We start from the raw sequence: 22496 nt of genomic DNA, 5'->3' as shown, positions 1-22496 counted from the left end.
AGAAGGGAACACGCACAAAAAATAAAACACACAACAAAAAAAAGTTAGAATAAAATAACTGAACAAAGAACAAAGAAAATTACAGCACAGGAACAGGCCTTTCGGCCCTCCCAGCCTGCGCCGATCCAGATCCTTTATCTAAACCTGTCTTCTATTTTCCAAGGATCTACTTCCCTCTGTTCCCCACCCGTTCATATATCTGTCCAGATGCATCTTAAATGATGCTATTGTGCCCGCCTCTACCACCTCCGCTGGCAAAGCATTCCAGGCACCCACCACCCTCTGCGTAAAAAAACTTTCCACGCACACCTCCCTTTAACTGTCCCCCTCTCACCTTGAAATCGTGACCCCTTGTAATTGACACCCCTACTCTCGGAAAAAGCTTGTTGCTATCCACCCTGTCCATACCTCTCATAATTTTGTAGACCTCAATCAGGTCCCCCCTCAACCTCCGTCTTTCCAATGAAAACAATCCTAATCTACTCAATCTTACTTCATAGCTAGCACTCTCCATACCAGGCAACATTCTGGTGAACCTCCTCTGCACCCTCTCTAAAGCATCCACATCCTTCTGGTAATGTGGCGACCAGAACTGCACGTAGTATTCCAAATGTGGCCTAACCAAAGTCCTATACAATTATAACATGACCTGCCGACTCTTGCACTCAATACCCCATCCAATGAAGGCAAGCATGCTGTATGCCTTCTTGACCACTCTATTGACCTGCGTTGCCACCTTCAGGATACAATGGACCTGAACTGCCAAATCTCTCTGTACATCAATTTTCCACAGGACTCTCCCATTGACCCTATAGTCCGCTCTCGAATGAGATCTTCCAAAATGCATCATCTCGCATTTGCCTGGATTGAACTCCATCTGCCATTTCTCTGCCCAACTCTCCAATCTATCTATATTTTGCTGTATTCTCTGACAGTCCCGCTCGCTATCTGCAACTCCACCAATCTTAGTATCATCTGCAAACTTGCCAATCAAACCACCTATACCTTCGTCCAGATCATTTATGTATATCACAAACAACAGTGGTTGGAGCACGGATCCCTGTGGAACACCACTAGTCACCTTTCTCCATTTTGAGACACTCCCTTCCACCACTATTCTCTGTATCCTGTTGCCCAGCCAGTTCTTTATATATCTAGCTAGTACACCCTGAACCCCATAAGACTTAACTTTTTCCATCAACCTGCCATGGGAAACTTTATCAAACGCCTTACTGAAGTCCATGTATATGACATCTACAGCCCTTCGCTCATCAATTAACGTTGTCACTTCCTCAAAGAATTCTATTAGGTTTGTAAGACATGACCTTCCCTGCAGACTGATAGGGTATTATGTGCTAGCTCAACAACAGCAGCTCTGTACAATTGGCACATAAGTGGGCATCTGTTTATGGGGGGAGGGGGCAGGGAGGAACTGGGGGGGTACATATATATTTGGGCGCCAGGGAAACAAATTCAGAACAATTACAGGCGGAAATACTCGAATGGATCTGGTGTTGGTGTTGTCGCTTGCTTCTCCCGGACGGATTTCGCTGCCGTTGTCACCTCGCGATCATCTCCGCTTCAGCCGTTCGTCCCATCTTTCGCCCGGATTTTCCTTGTTCTCTGCTCCTGTAGATGCTAAGTTTGTTGTTGTTTCCCGCGCCCTCCTTCCGGCTGTCATTCCCTTGCCTCTCCCCCACCTCACTGGTTCCCCTCTATTGCTCCCCCCCCCCCCCCAGTCTATCCCTCCCTCCCCCGCCTCGGCTACTCTCCCCTGTTTCTTGGCTACCTGGCTATTCTTCTGCTTGCTCGTTGGCCACAAACAGGTCCTGGAACAATTGGGTGAATGGCTCCCACGTTCTGTGGAAGCCGTCGTCTGACCCTCGGATGGCGAATTTGATTTTCTCCATTTGGAGAGATTCTGAGAGGCCGGACAGCCAGTCTGCAGCTTTGGGTGGTGCTGCTGACCGCCAGCCGAACAGGATTCTACGGCGGGCGATCAGGGAGGCAAAGGCAAGGGCGTCCGCCCTCCTTCCCAGGAATAGATCCGGCTGGTCTGAAACCCCGAAGACCGCCACTTTCGGGCATGGCTCCACCCTCACCCCCACCACCTTAGACATTGCCTCGAAGAAGGCTGCCCAGTACCCCGCAAGTCTGGGGCAGGACCAGAACATGTGGGCGTTGTTAGCTGGGCCTCCTTGACACCGCTCACATCTATCCTCCATCTCTGGGATGAACCTACTCACACGGGTTCTTGTTAAGTGGGCTCTATGTACCACTTTTAGCTGCGTCAAGCTGAGCCTTGCGCACGTGGAGGTGGAGTTGACCCTATGCAGTGCTTCGCTCCAGAGTCCCCACCCTATTTCAATCCCCAGGTCCTCCTACTATTTCTTTCTTGTTGCGTCCAGTATGGTGTCGGTCGTTTCTACCAGTCGGTCAAACATGTCGCTACAGTTTCCTTTCTTTAGTATGCTTGTGTCCAGTAACTCTTCCAGTAATGTCTGTCATGGCAGTTGTGGGTATGTCCTTGTCTCCTTTTGTAGGAAGCTTTTGAGTTGCAGGTACCTTAGCTCGTTCCCCTGGCTAGCTAGAATTTCTCTGTCAGTTCGTCCAGTGTTGCGATCCTGCCGTCGGTGTATAGGTCCCTGACTGTCAGTGTCCCCACCGTCCTGTCTCCACCTTTTGAAGTAGGCGTCAGTCAGCGCTGGCGTGAACAAAGAACAAACAAAGAACAAAGAAATGTACAGCACAGGAACAGGCCCTTCGGCCCTCCAAGCCCGTGCCGACCATGCTGCCCGACTAAACTACAATCTTCTACACTTCCTGGGTCCGTATCCTTCTATTCCCATCCTATTCATGTATTTGTCAAGATGCCCCTTAAATGTCCCTATCGTCCCTGCTTCCACCACCTCCTCCGGTAGCGAGTTCCAGGCACCCACTACCCTCTGCGTAGAAAACTTGCCTCGTACATCTACTCTAAACCTTGCCCCTCTCACCTTAAACCTATGCCCCCTAGTAATTGACCCCTCTACCCTGGGGAAAAGCCTCTGACTATCCACTCTGTCTATGCCCCTCATAATTTTGTATACCTCTATCAGGTCTCCCCTCAACCTCCTTCGTTCCAGTGAGAACAAACCGAGTTTATTCAACCGCTCCTCATAGCTAATGCCCTCCATACCAGGCAACATTCTGGTAAATCTCTTCTGCACCCTCTCTAAAGCCTCCACATCCTTCTGGTAGTGTGGCGACCAGAATTGAACACTATACTCCAAGTGTGGCCTAACTAAGGTTCTAAGAACCTATGGTTGTTGTAGATGGGAGCTGTGTCTGACATTTTGGTCAGGCCAAATTGCTGCCGTAGTTGTTTCCAGGACTGGAGGGTGGCTATTACCACCAAGCTGCTGGAGTATTTTTTGGGTGGGGACGGGAGTGCCGCCGTGGCGAGGGCCCGGAGGGAGGTCCCCATGCAGGAGGCCTCTTCCGCGCGCACCCACTCGGCTTCTGGCTCCTTGACCCATCCCCTTATTCACTCGGCCGTCGTCGCCCAGTGGTAGAATTAGGTTTGGGAGGGTTGGCCCCCCCCTGGATTTTGTTTTTTGTAGGACCTTTTTGGGATCCCCCCCCCTCCCCATACAAACGCCATGATTAGTTTGTCTAGTGCTTTGAAAAAGGCCTTGGGGATGTAGATCGGGATGGATCTAAGTAGGAAGAGGTACCTGGGCAGCACATTCATTTTGATCGTCTGGACTCTCCCCACGAGGGGAGGTCCTTTGCAGGTCCTTTTTTACTTCCTCTGTCAGACTGGTGAGGTTCCATTTGTGGATCCCTTTCCAGTCATGGGCTATTTGGTAACGGAATTTGAGTCGGGCTTGTTTAAACAACAGTCCCGTTAGTGCTGCCCCCCCTCCTTGTGGGTGTACCAGGAAGATCTCGCTTTTGCTCATGTTGAGTTTGTAGCCTGAGAAGGCGCCAAACTCTTTCAGGAGTTGCGACGATTCCGTCCATGCTGCTCTGTGGGTCCGAAATGTAGAGGAGCAGGTCATCTGCATAGAATGAGACTCTGTGCTCTCTGCCGCCCCTTTGGATCCCCCTTCAGCTTTTTGCTGCTCTGAGAGCAATTGCTAATGGTAGACTCAAAATGTTAACTCTGTTTCTCCCTCTCCACAGATGCTGCCAGATCTGCTGTGTATCCAGCATTTTCTGTTTTTATCTCAGATTTCCGGCATCTGCAGGATTTTGCTTCCATTTAAGCTTTTAATGAGTGTCTTGAAGGAGTAGCTGGAGAGCTTAAGACTCTCTCTCTCTCTCTCGCCACAGATGCTGCCAGATTGTGGAGTTTTTACAGCATTGCTTGTTTTCATTGGCTCACCATCTGACAATGCTGTGATTTAAAAAAAAAATAGAAAAATCTCGGCCCTGTTTTCAAGCCCCTTCACGGATACGCCCCTCCCAAACTCTAAAGCTCCTTTTAGATCTATCAGCCCCTGACATCTCTACGTTCCTCTAGTTCTAATATCTTGTGCCTCACTGGACGTATTCACTCCATGAATGCCTTCACCCTCCTCGAACCAAGGCTCAGAAATTCTCTCCCTAAATCTCCCCGCCTCTCGACCTCCATCTGCTCCGTCAAGGCACACCTTAAAACCTACCTCTTTATCCAGACCTATGGTCAGATGTCCTAATATCTCCTCATGTGGCTCACTATCCTCTGGAGAGCTCTGTGAGGTGCTCTATAAATGTTCTGGTAGAGGGAGGACGATGTGTGCTTGTCTGTTGCCTCTCAGCCTTGCCAATGTACTGGGGAAAACCATTCCACTCTCTTGGAACATTGAAGGAGTTGAGTTACCCTTTGACTGGGCTATCTGGAGGAGGGATCTGAAATGGGGATTGAACCCTGGATAGATGGACAGAGCACATTCCGATAAAGGTCAACGAAAACTCCAAAGCTTTTCCGTAAGTTTGCAGTAATGAACCGGGATGGAAAAAAAACCATGAAAATTGACAGCTTAAAATTTGTAAGCGCAGCTGTAAGCAAGGAACTGGGATGTGATTATGCTGAAGGATTAAGTAATAATTTGTAATCAAATTATCTTCTGGGGGGGAGTTTTGAACTGTGTCATTCGACTTGAATTATTTTGTGATTTTTTTTTCCCCTGAATCTATCATGAATGTTGCCTGTCTCATTAGCATTTTCTTAACAGAATGCCGCACAGATGCAGAATTTTATTTATTGCTCATATGTAGGAGGATTACAGAGCTGGTTAATTATTTGTTGTGCTGTCTAATCCCCAATATAACATTCCTGCAATTTATTGTAGGTAATAGAACGCGGAGAGTTCCACCCAATTCTAGATTCTAGATTTCAATGTTCGTCAGCAGGAAGATTTTTGGGATCATTTTGTCATATCATATCTTCGAAAACGGGAACATTTGAAAAGTTTGGCACTCGGGGTAGTTTGGGCCTCCTCTACTACCGGGAAACTGCAACTCTGGCCAGTGGAGACTACTGGGTGGAAGAAATCAACATTCCAGCCAGTCCCACCCTGTCCAAGGTTTAAATGACCCCCTCAGGCACTAATACTTAGGCACAACTCCAATGGGAGTCAATACCCAGCAGACAGAATTTATTTTTGAGTCTTAAGTTTTGTTGCTTTCGTTTTTGGCCTTGGGCTGTTTGATAAGAACACTACGTCATGTAAAATGCTGTGGGGGTGAAACTGATCTGCCCAAAATGTTCTTGCAGTGAATCATCAGGCCACTTCACACCACCCAAACCTTATCTGCCCCCAATGCACCCACCCCCCCCGCCCGCCCCCGCCCCCGCCCCCGCCCCTGCCCCAATGCGATGACTGCTTGCCCTCTCAGGCCACCAGTCAATATCATAGTCCAGTCCAGTCCTGATCATCTCATTGGAGTCTGATCCATATGCTTGAGAAGTAGAGTCACCATTGTCCCAGGTGACCATAGGCTGCATTCCCCACTGAGAGGAAGAGCTGACTGGTGGTGGTTTAACCTGAGGGTCACCACATCTCAGGCGACGGGGCACGGTTGATAAGGCGGGGCCCTCACGAATAACCACAGCTGGTACGGGAATTGAACCCATGCTGCTGTCCTCGCTGTACTTCACAAACCAGCCGTCCAGCCAACTGAGCTAAACCGGCCCCGGAGTATTTAAGAAAGGACCCCGCTGTCTCCCTGACGATGTGCTTTCCCTTTGTGATTTAAAATGGCAGCAGCTCAGCCGGATCAGGGTAGGGGGTTTGGCACTGTCCGGTGTCGGGGCCTGTGGGGGGGGGGGGGGGGGCCATGCTCACAAATGGTGGGGGTGAATAGGGGGGGGGGGGGGGGGGTGTTGAGGGGACAAAAAGGTTAAGGGGTGAGGGGGTGGTCCTGAAATCAGGGGTCATTCCAGAAAAGGGGAGGGGGGCGGTATAGAGATTGGGGCAGCGGTTCAGAATGGCAGCATGATCTGTGATGGGCCAGTCCTGCCGGCGAGCTGAGCTCCCCAGTACAGGGAAACTTCATCAGTGTGGCCTCGAACATGAAATTGTCTAAGGCCCAAAAATAGGCCAAAATGCAGTTGAATAGCGGTGTCAATCTTGGCACTGCAGCCCCCGAGAAACACCCCAACAGACACGCCTGAAACCGGACTTAGAAACTTTTCGAGGGAAGCACGCCCACTGTATTAATGAACATCTTTATTTTCTTTAGCTACCCGAGTTACGGATGTTTAGAGAGCTGTAATTACCATTGCTTTGTTTACATGCAAAGTGATGTCTAGTAACTTTGGATTTTAAATAAATACATAAAGTTTGTACAATCTACTTTAGGAATTCTCTTAAATCACCCTTAAAGATCAGTGCTGAATGGTAAATTTTGTACTTTTTAATTCCATTGCACAAAAGAGGATTCAAGTGGTTTGGCAGTGAGTTTCAGGGTTGAGTCGGTGTGTGCACAGAATCTCATTAAAATCACTGCTGCAAAGTAGGCACCTCTGCTTTAGCAGCTACTTTATACTTGGATGGCCTGCGCTCCATTTAAACACCCCCCATATCGCTGAAATGTTTAAATAATGGATAAACATACAAAACTAGGCAGGGAAAAGCCGGCTGCTCTATTGAACCTGCTCCGCATCAGGATGGCAGAGTGTGTTATAGCTAAACATTTTCCCCCTCGCCCCCCCCCCCCTGAATCCCTCTCACCCCCCCTCTTTTCCCCACCCCTCTGCCCCACCCCCAGCTCTATCTTTTCCCCAGTCACCAGCCAGCCTGTCACACGTCTACATTTGCCTTCGTCAATGTAAGAAGAGTTCAGACATTATTTTTTTTTTGATCTTGATGTTTTACATCAGTTCCCAACAGCTTGCCTATCAGTGTAAAAGAGAGAAGCATCTGTTTGCAGCCACTTCTGATCGAATCGAGGGTATTTATCCCCGGAGGAAGGACGAGGAACACAAAAGGCGAGGGAAGCCATCAAAGATTCTCGCTCTGTTCAGTTCTTCTCTTGCCGAAGAACAAACAAAGCCCCCCCCCGCGCTCCAAGCAACAGATTTTGGGGGCTGGCTATTGTGCTGCTCAGTGTCACTCTATGATCTGATGCATGGAGGCGTAAGACAAGGCATGACTCAAGTGAGAGATGTGTAGCAAAACAACCTTTGATGACTGGCTGGTTTTCATTTGAAAGAATCAGCGAATCATTGCCCACAATATAGAATTCAATTATTTAAAGCCAGTTTAAAGAAACATCGCATTCTGGCTGTCAGCCAGTTTGGCCTCCACTGACACGTAGTGAAAAGCAAGCATTGTCTTCAGGTGAAATAGAGCTCGCGGGCGGGGGGGGGGGGGGGGGGGCGATTGAACTAGGGCGCTGGCCCAAATATTCCGGTCTCTGGATTGTTGGATTAGGAAGGTAGGAGATTAACGTCAGGATCCTATGGAAGCCCTCATGCACAAACTGGCCAGGAAGCATAACTTCAGGTGGGCTGATTTGCACTGCCCTGGCTCTCCACTACAGTCCGACACTGAGCTCAGGCCAGATACGCGGAATTTACCTGCATAGTCACCCTGGAAATGTTACACAGTTTAATGCCTGTCTCAATGATCAGCTAGCGTAACTCAAACGAGCACCACAACTGATGCACCCAACTCCCCCAGCCAATGAGCCCTCCATGTTGATCTGACCACCACCTCCCACCCCCCACAGCTACCTGACTAACACATGATCCAACTACCCTCCAACCACCCAACAATTTGCCCCCAACCCTGATCTCACTGTGTCCCCCCCCCTCACGCACACACATACACTCATCTCCATCCCCAACGACCTTCAACCACCGAACTATCCCCTCTGACCCGATCCTCTGACAGCGGACAATCCAGCTCCCCCCCCACCACCACACCCCTCCCCCACCCCCACGCCCGCCACCCACCCTGACCACCCAACTAGCCCCTCAAATCATTCAATTGGATCATGACTGATTTGTACCTTGTTTCCATCTACCCACTGTGGCGCACAAAGACTCCGTGAGACAAACAGAGTGAAGTCGATGAGGCTGTATTAAGCGTGTCTGTTCCCCAGCAGCCCGATAGTAAACTGGCCTGCGGGGGAAGGCACCGGCTTCTTATACTTCGCCTTCAGGGCGGAGTATGAGGTCAACGGCCAACCAGGACCCGGGATCTGTCAGCCAATGACATTAGGGCTTCCAGTCCCACATGACCCCCAATACATACTACCACACCCACCATGGTTCCATAATCCTTAATACACCTGCCTAACAAAATTCTATTACACTTCAGCAATATTTTGGTTCCGTGTTACTATATTTAGTTAAATGATTGAACTTGTGATAAATTGGAGAAGAGTTGAGTTGATTTCACAGGTGCCTCTGCAAGATAAGCTGAAGAATTATGAGAGTTAAGGGACCAGATTACTGCTTCTGACATAAAAGTGCAATGACAGTGTGACTAATCTATGTATTGCATATATAGTGTTACTAATAGGACAGACAAAGACCATTCAACCCAAAAGGCCCATGCTAATCAGGGAATCTTCCCTTACCCTTCTTTATCTAGAATCATAAAATCCCTACAGTCAGAAGGAGGCCTTTCAGCCCATCGATTCTGCACCGACCCTCTGAAAGCACACCCGACCTAGGCCCACTCCCCCCACCCTATCCCAGTAACCCCATAACACCACCAAACCTGCACATCCCTAGACACTTGCAATGCCAATCCACCTAACCTGCACACCGTTGGACTGTGGGAGGAAACTGGAGCACCCGGAGGAAACCCACGCAGACACGGGGCGAACGTGCACACTCCCCACAGACAGTGACCCGAGGTTAGAATTGAACCCGGGTTCCTGACGCTGTGAGGCAGCAGTGCCAACCATTGTGCCACCGTGACACCCTATCTAACCCCATCAAAATATACCTCGATTCCCTTCTTAACCTCATGTATTTATCCAGCTTTCACTTAAATAAATCTATGCTAACTCACCTGAACAGCTCCTTGAAGGAGCAAATTTCACATTCTAAACGCTCTGAGTAAAGAAGTTACTCTTGAATTTGCGATTGGATTTGGGATTGTTGTTGGCTATTTTCCACTTTTGGCCCCTGGCCCTGGTCACCCCATAAAGGGTAACAGCTTCTCCATATCTGCCTTATCAATCCCCCCCCCGCCCCCAGACCTTCCCCTTTCTGGAGTAAAGAGCCCCTTCTCGATCCAATCCTTCCTGATAGGTATATCCTCTCACTTTCTGAGAATTTGGGTGAATATTTAACCTGGAGTTTGCATTCTACATGTAGCTACAGGGATCGAGAAAGTTCAAATTGCCGTAAAGGAGCGACAACAATTTTGGAGTGGAAAGTGCACTCGATTAGCAGAAAGTGTGCGCAGATGTCAGATTTTTCTTGTACTCCAGAATATGCGGTTTGAAAGGACGGTGGGGCTGATTCAGCAGATGTAGCGTCTCCTCCAGGTCTTGCAGAAAGCTTTTCAGCTGAAAGATATGACAGGCCGAACAACAAGACAAACGGCAGCTGACTGCAGTCACGGACATGGCAAGGTGTTGTACAGATGGGGGGATGACATCGGGTGGGAGGGCGACAAGCAGCCCCTCACCATCTGCTGTGTATATTGAGAGCTCCAGCAACCTGACCGGGGGGACCTCCGCCAGGGCAGCAACATTGACCAAAGCAGCCGAGCGTGGCCAGTCCCCATCTGCTGTGAGAAACCCTGCTCGGTGCTGACTGAACACAAATAGAATCAGTTAGTGCAGTTGCACATGAAAGGCTCAGCCTAACGAGCAAAAGGAATTGAGGCATCGCTAAAGTTTCTCTCTGTTCTGGGCTTTCATTGTATCACCTAAATCTGCAAACCTAATTACATTTTAAGGCAGCTTTCAGCTTTAAAAGATTAAATAGGTCCTCTCCAGTGTACTGGAGAGGAGCCATTATCCCCTGTGTACTGGAGAGGAGTGGTAATCCCCTGTGTACTGGAGAGGACCCATAATCCCCTGTGTACTGGAGAGGACCCATAATCCCCTGTGTACTGGAGAGGAGCCATAATTCCCTGTGTACTGGAGAGGAGCCATAATCCCCTGTGTACTGGAGAGGACCCATAATCCCCTGTGTACTGGAGAGGACCCATAATCCCCTGTGTACTGGAGAGGACCCATAATTTCCTGTGTACTGGAAAGGACCCATAATCCCCTGTGTACTGGAGAGGACCCATAATCCCCTGTGTACTGGAGAGGACCCATAATCCCCTGTGCAATGGAGAGGACCCATAATCCCCTGTGTACTGGAGAGGAGCCATAATCCCCTGTGTACTGGAGAGGAGCCATAATCCCCTGTGTACTGGAGAGGAGCCATTATCCCCTGTGTACTGGAGAGGAGTGGTAATCCCCTGTGTACTGGAGAGGACCCATAATCCCCTGTGTACTGGAGAGGACCCATAATCCCCTGTGTACTGGAGAGGAGCCATAATTCCCTGTGTACTGGAGAGGACCCATAATCCCCTGTGTACTGGAGAGGAGCCATAATTCCCTGTGTACTGGAGAGGAGCCATAATCCCCTGTGTACTGGAGAGGACCCATAATCCCCTGTGTACTGGAGAGGACCCATAATCCCCTGTGTACTGGAGAGGAGCCATAATTCCCTGTGTACTGGAGAGGACCCATAATCCCCTGTGTACTGGAGAGGAGCCATAATTCCCTGTGTACTGGAGAGGAGCCATAATCCCCTGTGTACTGGAGAGGAGCCATAATCCCCTGTGTACTGGAGAGGACCCATAATCCCCTGTGTACTGGAGAGGACCCATAATTCCCTGTGTACTGGAAAGGACCCATAATCCCCTGTGTACTGGAGAGGACCCATAATCCCCTGTGTACTGGAGAGGACCCATAATTCCCTGTGTACTGGAAAGGACCCATAATCCCCTGTGTACTGGAGAGGACCCATAATCCCCTGTGTACTGGAGAGGACCCATAATCCCCTGTGCAATGGAGAGGACCCATAATCCCCTGTGTACTGGAGAGGAGCCATAATCCCCTGTGTACTGGAGAGGAGCCATAATCCCCTGTGTACTGGAGAGGAGCCATTATTCCCTGTGTACTGGAGAGGAGTGGTAATCCCCTGTGTACTGGAGAGGACCCATAATCCCCTGTGTACTGGAGAGGACCCATAATCCCCTGTGTACTGGAGAGGAGCCATAATTCCCTGTGTACTGGAGAGGACCCATAATCCCCTGTGTACTGGAGAGGAGCCATAATTCCCTGTGTACTGGAGAGGAGCCATAATCCCCTGTGTACTGGAGAGGAGCCATAATCCCCTGTGTACTGGAGAGGACCCATAATCCCCTGTGTACTGGAGAGGACCCATAATTCCCTGTGTACTGGAAAGGACCCATAATCCCCTGTGTACTGGAGAGGACCCATTATCCCCTGTGTACTGGAAAGGACCCATAATCCCCTGTGTCCTGGAGAGGACCCATAATCCCCTGTGTACTGGAGAGGACCCATAATTCCCTGTGTACTGGAGAGGAGCCATAATCCCCTGTGTACTGGAGAGGAGCCATAACCCCTGCGCACTGGAGAGGAGCCATAACCCCTGTGTACTGGAGAGGACCCATAATCCCCTGTGCACTGGAGAGGACCCATAATCCCCTGTGTACTGGAGAGGACCCATAATCCCCTGTGTCCTGGAGAGGACCCATAATCCCCTGTGTACTGGAAAGGACCCATAATCCCCTGTGCACTGGAGAGGACCCATAATCCCCTGTGTACTGGAAAGGTCCCATAATCCCCTGTGTACTGGAGAGGACCCATAATCTCGTTTGCACTGGAGAGGAGCCCCAATCCCCTGTGTACTGGAGAGGAGCCATAATCCCCTGTGTACTGGAGAGGACCCATAATCCCCTGTGTACTGGAGAGGAGCCATAATCCCCTGTGTACTGGAGAGGACCCATAATCTCCTTTGCACTGGAGAGGAGCCCCAATCCCCTGTGTACTGGAGAGGAGCCATAATCCCCTGTGTACTGGAGAGGACCCATAATCCCCTGTGCACTGGAGAGGAGCCATAATCCCCTGTGTACTGGAGAGGAGCCATAATCCCTTGTGTACTGGAGAGGACCCATAATCCCCTGTGCACTGGAGAGGAGCCATAATCCCCTGTGTACTGGAGTTGACCCATAATCCCCTGCAAATGTCGATCTCAGGTAGGAAAAGCGGTGTTGAGGGCGCTGATGGCAATGGTGTGTTTTCCCACCATAGAATAATAATAAGAATTGTCTGAGGGGCCGATCCTTTAATACAGAGATGAGGAGGAATTTCTTCAGCCAGAGTGTGGCGAATCACGCCCATTGACGGCAAGATCCAGATCACGACATTTTGCGAGATTTTGTTCAATCTGGCGAGGCTTTTTGAGCGTTGCAAATCTCACGAGAGGCCTATTGCGAGATTCAACGGCAACAAGTCGGGTGCGACGAGGCCGCTGACTAGTGCCCCACATAATTCAGTCTAAAACAAATCATTTGGGGGATAATGGGGAAAGGCGGGATTAGGCTACTGATTTGGATGATCAGACATGAACATAATGAATGGCGGAGCAGGCTTGAAGGGCCGAATGGCCTCCTCCTGGCTCCTATTTTCCACTGATGCACGATCAATTGGACAAAGACGATAGTTGAATCCAACTGAGGCTTTATTGCTATCAGACGTGTGGCCTCCTACAGCAGCTGGTGAAATGGCTGCTAGCTGGAGGCCACGCATATTTATACCCCGCCTCCTGGGTGGAGGCAGCAGGCAGGGACTACCGGCGAACCTGTTGTACATGTCCTACCGTACAATATCTAATACAGGTTCAACAGTGGTTTACCACATTCACCCCCTGTTAAAATTGAGTCCAGCGGGGGTGGTGGATAACTTTATACAACAATGAGTTAATATTTAAAAGATTTGAGCAAACAACCGGTCAGAGGTTTAGCTGGTCCGGGGATGTTCCTTTGGGAGCGACGCAGCGGTGACGGCGATGTTGGTGGTGATCTGGTCGAAGGTGACTCCGGGAGCGTGTCGAAATCCTCTTCATCATCAGGCGCGGGGAGAGGGGGGACGGACGGCCCTGGGGGGGGGGGGGGGTGCTGTTGTAAGCGACAGGGGAGGGGAGGGTGGCGCTGGGGGGGCCGAACCTGCTGGTGTCAGGTCCCTGAGGGAGACAGTATCCTGGCGGCCGTCGGGGAACGCCACGTAGGCGCACTGGGGGTTTGCACGGAGCAAGTGCACCCTCTCCACCAACGGGTCCGCCCTGTGGAGTCGGACATGCTTACGGAGAAGCACGGTTCCCGGAGCTGTGAGCCAAGTCGGGAGCAACGCCCCAGATGTGGACTTCCTGGGGAAGGCAAAAAAGACGTTCATGGGGTGTGTCGTTAGTGGCAGTGCAGAGTAATGAGCGAATGGAGTGGAGTGCATCAGGGCGGACCTCCTGCCAGCGGGAGGCCGGGAGGTTTCTGGACCGTAGAGCCAGCTGGACGGCCCACCATACCGTCCCATTCTCCCTTTCTACCTGCCCGTTTCCCCGGGGGTTGTAGCTTGTCGTTCCGCTGGAGGCGATACCCCTGCTGAGCAGGAACTGACGCAGCTCATCACTCATGAATGAGGATCCCCTGTCACTGTGGATGTAGGCGGGGAAACCAAACAGAGTGAAGATTGTGTTGAGGGCTTTAATGACGGTGGCAGACGTCATGTCGAGGCATGGGATGGCGAAGGGGAATCTGGAGCACAGACCTGGCAGTCCCTGGTGATTGTCCTTACTTCCTTGACGGAGTAGGGCAGATTTTGTGCCTTAATGAAGTGGTACAACCGTGTGACTCCTGGGTGACAAAGGTTGTCGTGCAGGGCCTGGAGTCGGTCTACCTGTGCGCTGGCACATGTACCTCGGGATAGGGCGTCTGGGGGTTCGTTGAGTTTGCCGGGGCGATACTTAATCTCGTAATTATAGGTGGAGAGCTCAATTCTCCACCGCAAGGTTTTATCATTTTTGATCTTGCCCCGCTGTGTGTTGTTGAACATGAAGGCTACCGACCGTTGGTCAGTGAGGAGAGTGAATCTCCTGCCGGCCAGGTAATGCCTCCAATGCCGCACAGCTTCAACGATAGTTTGGGCCTCCTTTTCGACGGATGAGTGCCGAATTTCTGAGGCATGAAGGGTGCGGGAGAAGAATGCCACAGGTCTCCCTGCCTGATTGAGGGTGGCGGCTAGGGCGACGTCTGATGCGTCGCTTTCTACTTGGAAGGGCTGTATTTCATCTACAGCGTGCATTGTGGCTTTGGCAATATCAGCTCTGATCCGGGCGAAGGCCTGTTGGGCCTTGGCCGTCAGGGGAAACGGGGTGGACTGTATGAGTGGGCGGGCCTTGTCCGTATAGTTTGGGACCCACTGAGCGTCGTACGAAAAGAACCCCAGGCGGCGTTTGAGGGCCTTGGGGCAGTGGGGGTGGGGGAGCTCCATGCAGTCAGGGTCGGGATCGGGCCCCAGGACTCCTTTGTGGACCACGTAGCTGAGGATGGCTAAGCGGTTCGTGCTGAATACGCACTTTTCCTTGTTGTAAGTGAGGTTTAGGAGAGCAACGGTGTGGAGAAATTTAGCAAGGTTGGCGTCGTGGTCTTGCTGATACTGGCCGCAGATGGTGACGTTGCCTAGGTACGGAAAGGTGGTCCGCAACCCGTACCGGTCGGCCATTCGGTTCATCTACCTTTGGAAGACCGAGACCCCGTTTGTGACGCCGAAGGGGACCCGAAGGAAGTGGTATAGGCGGCCGTCTGCCTCGAAGGCAGTGTATGGACGGTCCAATTTACGGATGGGGAGCTGGTGGTAGGCGGATTTCAGGTCTACTGTTGAGAAGACCTGGTATTGCGCAATCTGGTGAACCATGTCAGATATGCGTGGGAGGGGGTACGCGTCGAGCTGCGTGTACCAGTTGATGGTCTGGCTGTAGTCCACGACCATTCGGTGTTTCTCCCCAGTTTTAACCACTACCACTTGAGCGCTCCAGGGGCTGTTGCTGGCCTCGATGCTGCCTTCCCGAAGCAGTCGCTGGACTTCGGACCTGATGAAGGTCTTGTTCTGGGTGCTGTACCATCTGCTCCTGGTGGCGATGGGTTTGCAATCTGGAGTTAGATTGGCAAAGAGGGAAGGTGGATCGACCTTTAGGGTCGCGAGGCCACACACTGTGAGGGGTGGTAAGGGCCCGCCGACTTTCAGAGTTAGGCTCTGGAGGTTGCACTGGAAGTCCAGGCAGAGGATTAGTGCAGCGCAGAGGTTAGGGAGGACGTAGAGGCGGAAGCTGCTGAATTCTACGCCCAGGACCGTGAGTGTGACCGTACAGTACCCCCGGATCGCTACGCAATGGGATCCGGAGGCCAGGGAGATTTTTTGGTTGGCGGGGTGAATCATGAGGGAGCAGCGCCTTACCGTATCCGGGTGTATAAAGCTTTCAAGTGCTCCCGGAGTCCAGCAGGCAGGAGGTTACATGTCCGTCGACTTTCGCGCTGGTGGTGCGTTGGTCAGGTTATGCGGACGAGACTGGTCGATTGACATGGAGGCGAGTCTTGGTTGGTCGTCGCTGGTGTCGGATAATGGGGCGGCTGGTGAGCCAGGGCCCTGGAACGCTGGTGGTGCCCATGTGCTGAGGTGTAGACAGGATGGCGGCGCCCGAAGATCTTGAGGGTTACAAAATGGCGGCGCCCATGGAACGCACGTTGCGGGGGTGGAACAAGATGGCGGCGCCAATGAAACGCACGTGTCACGCGGAGGGGAAGATGGCAGCGCCCAGTGGCCGCACGTGGTCTGAGTGGGGGGGATGGCGGCACCCATTGTCCGTGACCGAGGGGGGTGGGGGCGATAGTGTCTACTGAGCGGGCCTGGCACTCGGCGGCGAAGTGACCCTTCTTCCCACAGACTTTACAAAGGGCAGCGCGGGCCGGGCAGCGTTGGCGGGGGTGCTTCTGTTAGCCGCAAAAATAGCATCGGGAGCCCCCGGGGTTCGCTGGCTGGCGTGCAGCTCAGGTGTATTGGGTGGGCAGCGTCTCCGCTGGGGCAGCTGTCTGTGGGGTCCACGAAGCATAGGAGGGGTGCGCCGCGCGGCTGGGGGTATAGGACTGGACATTGCGCAGGGCGACCATCATGGAGAGCGCTAGCGTTTTAGTCTCTTGCGAGGTCGCGTGTGGCCCCTTCTAGGAGCCGCTGGTGTATGAGATCTGACCCTATTCCAGTCACAAAAGCCTCTCGCATAAGGAGGTCTGAGTGTTCCTTGGCTGTAACGGCCTGACAGTCACAGTCCCGAACGAGTGGGATTAGGGCCCGCCAGAAGTCTTCTATGGACTCACCAGGGAGTTGAGAGCGAGTGGCGAGTACGTGCCTGGCGAAGAGCGTGTTCGGTTTCTGTGCGTAGTTGTCCTTGAGCAGAGTCATGGCTTCGGCGTAGTTCGGCGCGTCCTGGATTAACGGAAAGACTTTGGAGCTCAACCTGGAATATAAAATCTGAATCTTCTGAGCCTCTGGAACAGCGGTTGGTGCCGCGTTGATATACGCTTCGAAACAAGCTAGCCAATGTTGCAAGTCCTTTCTGGCGTCGCTTGAGTGTGGATCCAGCTGCAGGCGATCAGGCTTGATACGGAGGTCCATCCTTAGAAACTGATAGCAATAAATGGAGGCACGATCAATTGGACAAAGACGATAGTTGAATCCAACTGAGGCTTTATTGCTATCAGATGTGTGGCCTCCCATAGCAGCTGGCGAAATGGCTGCTAGCTGGAGGACACGCATATTTATACCCCGCCTCCTGGGCGGAGCCAGCAGGCAGGGACTACCGGCGAACCTGTAGTACAGGTCCTACCGTACAACACCTAATACAGGTGTAACAGTGGTTTACCACATCCATGTTTCTATGTTTTTTATTTACAAGAATCCTAATGAGACAGAAGCAGAAGCTGAATTAATCTACTGGTTTTAAATACCTTCTTCAGGACCTATGTTAATCACAGTCTTATCTCTTAAATATTTGCAGACTTTCTGATGTGAAACCTGCTGTAGAATTTAACCACCGTATTATCTCATTAAAGTTTAAGAGTCTAGCTTCAGGATCTTTAATACTCGATGAAGAAATACAAGACAGTATTTGCTTTATCATGTACACCAAATGCGGCAAGCAAACAAATGATATATGTCCATGTATTTGCAAAGAGACAACCCTGTTGAATGTGTTCTCAGACAAAGTGAGCTTCATGTCTGTGTCTCTGGTCCAAGATGCCTTCAAGCAACAGGGATTTTTAAAAAGAAGCCTTCCTTGGGTGATGCACGATCAATTGAACAAAGACTAGAGTTGGATACAACTGAGGCTTTATTGCTCTAAGATGTGTGGCCTCCCACAGCAGCTGGTGAAATGGCTGCTGAATGGAGGACACGCATATTTATACTCCGCCTACTGGGCGGAGCCAGCAGGCTGGGACTACCGGCGAACCTGTTGTACAGGTCCTACCTTACATCACCTAATAAAGGTGTAACAGTGGTTTACCACATTCACCCCCTGTTAAAATTGAGTCCAGCGGGGGTGGTGGAGAACTATATAGAGCAATGAATCTATATTTACAGTATTTGAGCAGAAAAAAAAGTCTTTTATAATCCGGCGGACCAGTTAGAGGTTTAACCGGTCTGGTGCCTTGATGTTCCGCTGGGAGCGACGTAGTGGTGGCGGCGATGTCGATGCTGGTCCGATGTTCGGTGACTCCGGGAGCGTGCCGAAATACTCTTCATCCTCGGGCGTGCGCAGGGGAAGGACGGATGGTCCTGGTGGGATTAATGCTGGGAGCGTCGGGGGAGGGGAGGGTGGCGCCGTGTCGGAGAGGTGTGTGTGTGTGGAACCTGCTGGTGCCAGGTCCCTGAGGGAGACAGTATCTTGGCGGCCGTCGGGGTACGCCACGTGGGCATACTGGGGGTTGGCATGGAGCAATTGCACCCTTTCCACCAACGGGTCCGCCTTGTGGAGTCGGACGTGCGTACGGAGCAGGACTGGTCCTGGAGCTGCGAGCCAAGTCGGGAGCGACACTCTGGATGTGGACTTCCTGGGGAAGGCAAAGAGACGTTCATGGGGTGTGTCGTTAGTGGCAGTGCATAGGAGCGACCGAATGGAGTGGAGTGCATCAAGGAGGACCTCCTACCTGCGACAGGCTGGGAGGTTCCTGTACCGTAGGGCCAGTTGGACGGCCCCCCACACCATCCCGTTCTCCCTCTCTACCTGCCCATTTCCCCGGGGGTTATAGCTGGTCGTCCTGCTGGAGGCGATACCCCTGCTGAGCAGGAACTGACGCAGCTCATCGCTCATGAATGAGGATCCCCTGTCACTGTGGATATAGTACGAAGTCTTACAACACCAGGTTAAAGTCCAACAGGTTTGTTTCGATGTCACTAGCTTTCGGAGCGCTGCTCCTTCCTCAGGTGAATGAAGAGGTCTGTTCCAGAAACACATATATAGACAAATTCAAAGATGCCAAACAATGCTAGGAATGTGAGCATTAGCAGGTGATTAAATCCTTACAGATCCAGAGATGGGGTAACCCCAGGTTAAAGAGGTGTGAATTGTGTCAAGGCAGGACAGTTGGTAGGATTTTGCAGGCCAGATGGTGGGGAATGAATGTAATGTGACATGAATCCCAGGTCCCGGTTGAGGCCGCACTCATGTGTGCGGAACTTGGCTATAAGTTTCTGCTCGGCGATTCTGCGTTGTCGCGGGTCCTGAAGGCCGCCTTGGAGAACGCTTACCCGGAGATCAGAGGCTGAATGCCCTTGACTGCTGAAGTGTTCCCCGACTGGAAGGGAACATTCCTGCCTGGTGATTGTTGCGCGATGTCCGTTCATTCGTTGTCGCAGCGTCTGCATGGTCTCGCCAATGTACCACGCTTCGGGACATCCTTTCCTGCAGCGTATGAGGTAGACAACGTTGGCCGAGTCGCACGAGTATGTACCGCGTACCTGGTGGGTGGTGTTCTCACGTGTAATAGTGGTATCCATGTCGATGATCTGGCACGTCTTGCAGAGATTGCCATGGCAGGGTTGTGTGGTGTCGTGGTCACTGTTCTGAAGACTGGGTAGTTTGCTGCAAACAATGGTTCGTTTGAGGTTGCGCGGTTGTTTGACGGCAAGTAGTGGGGGTGTGGGGATGACCTTGGCAAGATGTTCATCGTCATCAATGACGTGTTGAAGGCTGTGAAGAAGATGACGTAGTTTCTCCGCTCCGGGGAAGTACTGGACGACGAAGGGTATTCTGTCGATTGTGTCCCATGTTTGTCTTCTGAGGAGGTCGGTCCGGTTTTTCGCTGTGGCGCGTTGGAATTGTCTATCGATGAGTCGAGTGCCATATCCCGTTCGTACGAGGGCATCTTTCAACGTCTGTAGATGTCTGTTACGCTCCTCCTCGTCTGAGCAGTTCCTGTGTATACGGAGCACTTGTCCATAGGGGATGGCTTCTTTAATGTGTTTAGGGTGGAAGCTGGAGAAGTGGAGCATCATGAGGTTATCCGTGGGTTTGCGGTAAAGCGAAGTGCTGAGGTGACCATCCTTGATGGAGACGAGTGTGTCCAAGAATGCAACTGATTTTGGAGAGTAGTCCATGGTGAGTCTGATGGTTGGATGGAACTTATTAATGTCATCGTGTAGTCGTTTCAGTGATTCTTCGCCGTGGGTCCAAAGGAAACAAATGTCATCGCTGTATCTGGTGTATAACGTCGGTTGAAGGTCCTGTGCGGTGAGTAGGTCCTGTTCAAACTTGTGCATGAAGATGTTGGCGTATTGGGGTGCGAATTTGGTCCCCATGGCTGTTCCGTGCGTCTGGATGAAGAACTTGTTGTCGAAGGTGAAGACGTTGTGATCCAGAATGAAGCGGATGAGTTGCAGAATTGCGTCTGGAGATTGGCAGTTGTCGGTGTTGAGTACTGAGGCTGTTGCAGCAATACCGTCGTCATGGGGGATGCTGGTGTAGAGTGCCAAGACGTCCATTGTGACGAGGAATGTTCCTGGTTCAACTTGTCCATGGGTGCTGAGTTTCTGTAGGAAGTCCGTCGTGTCGCGACAGAAGCTGGGTGTACCTTGTACGATGGGTTTCAAGATGCCCTCGATGTAGCCAGAGAGGTTCTCACACAGGGTCCCATTGCCTGAAACGATAGGGCGGCCTGGTGTGTTGGCCTTATGTATTTTCGGGAGGCAGTAGAGATCTCCAATGCGGGGAGTACGTGGGATGAGAGCACGTAGGGTGCTCTGAAGATCTGGATCCAAGGTCTTGATCAGTCTGTTAAGTTGGCGGATGTGTTCCTTGGTCGGATCTGCGGGTAACTGTCTGGAGTGTTCTTGGTTGTTCAGTTGTCGGTATACTTCTTTGCAGTAGTCCGTTCTGTTCAGTACGACAGTGGCCCCCCCTTTGTCTGCTGGTTTGATGACGATGCTGTGGTTGGTCTTGAGAGCGCGGATGGCATTGCGTTGTGCTTGGGTGACGTTCGGGGCTGTCTTGTGAATGCGACTGATGAATCTGGCACTGACGCGACTCCTGACGGCTTGAGCATACATGTCGAGTCTAAGGCAACGGCCTTCCGGAGGGGTCCAATTCGACTCTTTCCTCTTCGGTTGCCGCACCGCAGATCTCTCGGTCTGCTGTTCCGGTTCATTGGTAGTCTGCTTGGGTTCGCTGTTGGCCTCTTGGGGTCTGTGGAAGAATTCCCGGAGCCTCATTCGCCTGATGAATTCCTCCGTGTCTGCCGCGAGACTGATGGGGTCCATTTTGGTGGTGGTGCAGAAATTAAGCCCTCTGCTGAGGACTTCGATTTCGTCTGGTTGAAGGGTGTAGTCTGACAAGTTGACAATAGATTTCCCTGTATTGTTTTCTACTGTGACACCGGGGGTGGCTTGGTTGCTGCCGGTGGTGATGCCAAGTTTCTCAAGCTTTCTGTTCTTGGTGTGCATATAGGTGGCATAGTATTGTTGTCTCATCTGTTTGGCGGTGTTCCGCAGCTGGTCTGCTGCATCCTGAGCGCAAGTTGAGAATATGGCCTCTATCTTGGTTTCCAGGTTGCGTCGTCTGCTGTAGAGCTGGCGGACGAGGTGGTTGAGGAGCGTGAGAGAGGTGCGACGGCAGAGTCTCTCAGCGTAGTCTATGTTGTAGGTCGACTTGAGTGGGTTTGTGATCTGTAGCCCTTTCGGGATCTTGTCTGCTTTCTTGCATCTTTGTAGAAACTTAATGTCAGTGTCTATATGCGCGATCTTCCTGGAGATCCTCTCCACTTTATCAGGATCTTCGCAGGATCTGCTCAGACGAGGAGGAGCGTAACAGACATCTACAGACGTTGAAAGATGCCCTCGTACGAACGGGATATGGCACTCGACTCATCGATAGACAGTTCCAACGCGCCACAGCGAAAAACCGGACCGACCTCCTCAGAAGACAAACATGGGACACAATCGACAGAATACCCTTCGTCGTCCAGTACTTCCCCGGAGCGGAGAAACTACGTCATCTTCTTCACAGCCTTCAATACGTCATTGATGACGATGAACATCTTGCCAAGGTCATCCCCACACCCCCACTACTTGCCTTCAAACAACCGCGCAACCTCAAACGAACCATTGTTTGCAGCAAACTACCCAGTCTTCAGAACAGTGACCACGCCACCACACAACCCTGCCATGGCAATCTCTGCAAGACGTGCCAGATCATCGACATGGATACCACTATTACACGTGAGAACACCACCCACCAGGTACGCGGTACATACTCGTGCGACTCGGCCAATGTTGTCTACCTCATACGCTGCAGGAAAGGATGTCCCGAAGCGTGGTACATTGGCGAGACCATGCAGATGCTGCGACAACGAATGAACGGACATCGCGCAACAATCACCAGGCAGGAATGTTCCCTTCCAGTCGGGGAACACTTCAGCAGTCAAGGGCATTCAGCCTCT

The sequence above is a fragment of the Scyliorhinus torazame genome, chromosome 17, assembly GCF_047496885.1.
Source record: "Scyliorhinus torazame isolate Kashiwa2021f chromosome 17, sScyTor2.1, whole genome shotgun sequence".
NCBI lineage: Eukaryota > Metazoa > Chordata > Chondrichthyes > Carcharhiniformes > Scyliorhinidae > Scyliorhinus > Scyliorhinus torazame.
This window is presented reverse-complemented; position numbering follows the sequence as displayed.